Source organism: Sinocyclocheilus rhinocerous, unplaced genomic scaffold (assembly GCF_001515625.1).
Source record: "Sinocyclocheilus rhinocerous isolate Xijiao unplaced genomic scaffold, SAMN03320098_v1.1 scaffold591, whole genome shotgun sequence".
Classification (NCBI taxonomy): domain Eukaryota; kingdom Metazoa; phylum Chordata; class Actinopteri; order Cypriniformes; family Cyprinidae; genus Sinocyclocheilus; species Sinocyclocheilus rhinocerous.
In genome coordinates this window covers 2,987,082-2,992,488 of record NW_015641476.1, presented here as the reverse complement: position 1 = coordinate 2,992,488, position 5,407 = coordinate 2,987,082, and the positions used below count along the sequence as shown (strand labels likewise).

The following is a 5,407-nucleotide window of genomic DNA, read 5'->3' as shown; positions in this document are numbered from 1 at the left end:
CGTCTGCGCTTGTTTACATCAGAGTGCGCACGCATCTTTCATGCAGCATACGGCGGTGTTGTGCATTTTGACCAGTTGATGGGAAAAGTATTCTTAAAATGCATTCAAAATTCTAAATAATTTGTAATATATAATTATTCACGGTATTTAGAAGTGCCCATGATAACAATATCGTGCATATTCATTACCGTGATATATCGCATTACCGAATACCGGCACAAGTCTAGTACACAGTAAAAACACCCAATTGTTGCTTGTGTTCTTCTTAAAATTCTGGAAATTCATTCATTCTTAGAGAAAACAAAAGGAAAATTGGGACTTTAAATTAGCTAGACTGAAACTTCAAGTTCTCCTGTTTATAATGATATATGACACTTGATGCTGACTGCTAGAATAGGTCTTAAAAAACAAAGAAAAGTGCAGGCCTGTCAGGTGCCCCAAAAATGTTCTAGGTCTTTAAGGGTTAAGGCACTGTATTTCTGCTCTGCATCATTCATGGAAATCTATTGGATTTCAGAACTCCACTGGCTACACTGTACAAATGCTTATTTTTTCCCCCTTATTGTTCTGTCTGTTTCATCCTCTCCATGTTTTGTTTGTTTGTTTGTTTTTTTAGATCTAGAAATGGATGAAAACACATCATTTTACATCCTCAATGTGGGGCAACCTCCTTTAGTGATGAACCAATCACACAGTCTCCAGCGGCATGGAGGCCCACCTCCAGCCCCCTCCCTGCAGGCCCACCACAAGGCCTATGAGCCCATCTATGAGCTCCAGGACTCTAAATACACGCCCACAGGGGTGGGCGGAGGAGGGAACGGCCCACCAAAGGCCTTTGAATGTCCCAGCATCCAGATTACTTCCATCTCCCCAAGCTGCCAGCAGGAGATGGAGACCAGCGAGGATGAGATGAGAGCGAAGGGTCCGGATGGATACTACCACGACAGACCTCTGTCTCGAGACCACCTGTACCTGCCTCTAGATCACTCGTATCGAGATTCATCCTTGAGCCCGAGCCCATGTAGCAGCCTTTCTTCTCGTAGCTGGTTCTCCGACGCATCGTCCTGCGAATCCATCTCGCATGTATATGATGACGTGGATTCAGAGTTAAATGAAGCAGCGGCGCGTTTCACCCTGGGCTCGCCGCTCACCTCGCCCGGCTGCTCTCCACAGACTGGACCACATGAGGAAGTGTGGCAACAACAGCAGCATCATCATCATCATCACTTGGCCTTCACTCACTCCCTTTCTCATTCGCATGGCCATTCTCTCTCACCCCGCCAGTCGCCTTGCCACTCACCCCGTACCAGCGTCACAGATGAGAACTGGCTGAGCCCTCGCTCACCCTCACGGCCCTCTTCACGTCCAACATCGCCCTGCGGGAAGAGACGCCACTCCAGTGCTGATATATGCTACCTGGGCTCTCTATCACCCCATCACTCCCCGACTGCCACGCCCGGCCCCTCGCCCAGGGGCAGCGTGACCGAAGACACCTGGATAGGAAGCCCGTCTATGGGTGTGTCCTCTTTCCAGTGTTGTCCCTCTGAGGCTGACATCCCCTCCAAGACAAGAAAGACATCCCAGGACTGTTCAGGAGTAATCCAGTCAGGAAAGGGTGACCTGATCATGGATGACTCTGGGAATGTATCTCCTTTGCTTGACTCACCTGCTGAGGAAGCCATGCACGGATTAAAGAAGGATGGATCTGGAGAGCAGTTTCTTTCTGTCCCATCTCACTTCACATGGAACAAACCCAAACCAGGACACACACCTGTTTTCAGGTAAACTCCCTCCTCTGCTTTGAAGTGACATCAGAGTAACCATTATTGAGTTCATGTGAGTAAAGCTCTACAATGCTTCTTTCTTGCAAGTGTTCATGTGTATATACAATAGCTCTATTCCAAAACCAGAGTAAATTAACTGCATTGTCAGCATCCTTCAAAGGCAGCATCCAAACTGACAGAGAACCTCATGTGACTGATTTAGTTTTTTGATGGTCTCTCACATGCAGCACACAAATAGCACTTTGTACTTAAAGCACAAGAGACGCAATTTTTTAGTTAGGCATGGTCGATACCAATAATTGTTTTCATTTTATGTCCCATAAGCAATAAATGGGAGATATTAAAATCCTATACTATTTTGTCCAAATAAATTTCTGTATTTAAGCACGATTAATCACACCTAACATTAAAATTAATGGATAGATTTTCACATTGAATCTCTTGAATTAATACATTAATACAACATAAAGACAGTATTTAAAATATCTGACATTAGCATACCTCATGAAGTGAAAATGTGGATAATTAATTATTTTTTAATACATTATTGACTATGGAAATAGTCAGCTTTTAAATAGAGCTACAGATGTTTTTAGGGAAACTTTTTCATGTTTTTGAAATAAAAATTAGAGTATGTCTATAGTCTGTTATTTATCCATTTTGGATATACTGTATATATATATATAAATATATATATATATATATATATATTTATATATATATATATTTACTTAACTCATTGCAAAGTATTCTGAGGTTGTCTTAAAGGATAGTTCACCCAAAAATGAAAATTCTGTCATTTACTCAGACAAAAGAAGATATTTTGTAGAATGTTGAAACAATTTTGATGACCATTGACTTTGATTGCATGGACAAAACATTCTTCAAGACGACAGAAGAAAGTCCGTTTAAAATAAGGGTGAGAATGACATATAGGTGAGTAAATGATGACAGAATTTTCACTGTTGTGTGAACTATCCCTTTAAACATGAAGAATATATGTGAAGCATTAAATAATGAAAAGCCTTTATTTCAGTGATGCCCTACAGTACTGGTAGTTAGCTCACTACTTTTAGAACAGATCCAGTATATATTTAGAGTAGCATGAGGCAGTTGAGTGAGCTGAAGAACAGAAATAGTTAAATGTGTGTCTGCTATCCATATCAGAGCATCAGATAATGGCCGTGTGTGTGTGCATGCTAGTCAGATGAAGACGGCCTATGTGTGTACCCTGGCCTGTTTCACCATAAATCAGTAAAGAGAGCGTGTGGCTGTGGGTCACAAACGTTTTCCTACCCACAATGATTCTAATATTGACCGCACCAACACAACACAGTTTTTAACTTAGTCAGGCCCCTTATTAATAATCCACAATGTATAGTAAACACACTTGATTCCAAAGTTGCATAAGAAATAAGCACATAGTCACACAACTTGCTCTCCTCCTCACAAACATGTCGAGAAACTTCCAGCAAAGCAACACGTAGGAGCACGTAGGAGTGTTGACTAAGGCCGGGACACAACAAGCCGACATCTTTACAGCCGTACCGTCATACAACAGACATGATACTTGATCCCTGTTATATGAGCCCACAGCTCTGCTGTCTGCCATCGGACCTGTTTGTGAGTGTGTGTGTGTGTGTGTGTGTGTGTGTGTGTGCTGACTGCTCCATCAATCAACAGCAGTAGAAAGATCTAGAAGCTTGTCTGGTTTAACAGATGGGTTTGCTATGGCAGGGTGGGTGAATTGGCACAGTATTAAGCTGTAGTCTATAGCGGATCTAGTTTAGGGCAGCCAGCTAACAAACAAATTTCTTAACAAATAAATATAACAAATAAACATTTCTTGCTGGATGAAGGACCATCACCTTCAACGCAACCTTGCCAAGACAGAACTGCTTGTGGTTCCAGCAAACCCATCGTTTCATCGCAATTTCACCATCCAGTTAGGCACATCAACCATAACTCCTTCAAAAACAGCCAGAAACCTTGGAGTTATGATTGATGATCAGCTGACTTTCTCAGACCACATTGCTAAAACTGTCCAGTCCTGCAGATTTGCTTTATTCAACATCAAGAAGATCAGGCCCTTTCTTTCGGAACATGCTTCACAACTCCTTGTTCAAGCTCTTGTTCTGTCCAGGCTGGACTATTGCAATGCTCTCTTGGCAAGTCTTCCAGCCAGTTCTTTCAAACCTTTACAATTAATCCAGAACCCAGCAGCAAGATTCATTTTTAATGAGCCAAAAAGAATGCACGTCACACCTCTGTTTATCAATTTTCACTGGCTACCAATAGCTGCTCGCATAAAATTCAAGGCATTGATGTTTGCCTACAAAACCACCACTGGCTCGGCACCCCTTTACCTAAATCTTCCATCTTTATTTGACCCCCTAACTTTAGCACTCTCTATTCTAATTCTATTCTTTAAAAAAAAAAAAAAAAAGAATAGACTTGCACTCTATTCATTTGCTGCTGCTTTTCTTAAAAAAAAAAAAAACGAACTGGGCAGTAACGCATTATTTAGTAACGCGTTACTGTAATTTGATTACTTTTTTAGTAACGGAGTAATTTAATGTGTTATAATTTTCAAAATAGTAATTCGAGTATAGCTACAAGCCGAGGTCTCTATACGTTACTGCCGCGTTGATTGTCCTCATTTGTAAATCGCTTTGGATAAAAGCGTCTGCTAAATGACTAAATGTAAATGTAAATTTCAGATGAAGACACACACCTGCTTGCTCTTATGACTGGTAAATGTATCAAATGTGCATGATGGTTTTACTTTAGTTAAACATTCATGTGTAAATAGTCTGCCTTTCTTGCAAGAGTCAGGCTGCCACTGGTCGGCCCAGATTGACAGCTGGCCCATCCTGTCAAAGCTGCCAGAATATGCTAACATTTTGGAAATAAACAAACTGCATTTTGTCTCATGCAGAGTAGGCATAGCTCACATGCATATCATCATAGTTCTATTATATATATACACACTATCATTCAAAAGTTTGGGGTTCATTTATTTCATCATTCTAATTTGCTAATTTGGGGCAATGTTGAAAATAGGGGTGCTCCGATTGATCGGCTACCGATCACTATCGGCCGATAATCGCTTTGGAATGATTGATCAGCGGTCTCTAAAAAGGCCGATCTCAAAAAATGATCTCAAGCTGATGACGCTGCCGTGAGAAGGTTTGGCACGACATGCAGAGGCACCATCTCAGTCTCTGTCCGGCGCGGGAGTAATTTGAAAACCTTGTGTGAGATGTAATTTCACAAACAGCGTGAGTGAATCAGCGCGCGCTCTCTCTTTCTCTCTCATAATACGCAAATGTCTTAATGTGTAAAAAAAAAAAGAATTGCAATGCTGAAAAAGCCTTTTCAGTTACAATGTTTGAATTTGAAATCAAAATAATGGATAAATGTTGTGTTTGTGGTGAATAGCCACGGATCAGTAGTGGACTCCTGTGTGAAAGCTGCTTTTCTTCTCACAAGAGTCACCTAAGAGGGGAATTTCCCCCATTTTCAAAAATGAAATTCAGGCCCTGAATAAATGTCTAAAAATCCTGATTGGAGTATCACTATAAATAGTTATAAATGATAAAAAGAAGGCTTTAAAAAGATCG

General features: G+C 41.0%; 1 pseudogene; it reads left to right on the top strand.

Annotated features, from left to right (window-relative positions):
- Positions 1-5,407, top strand: part of LOC107755116 (nuclear factor of activated T-cells, cytoplasmic 3-like) — a 94,589-nt pseudogene that overhangs the window by 40,740 nt on the left and 48,442 nt on the right.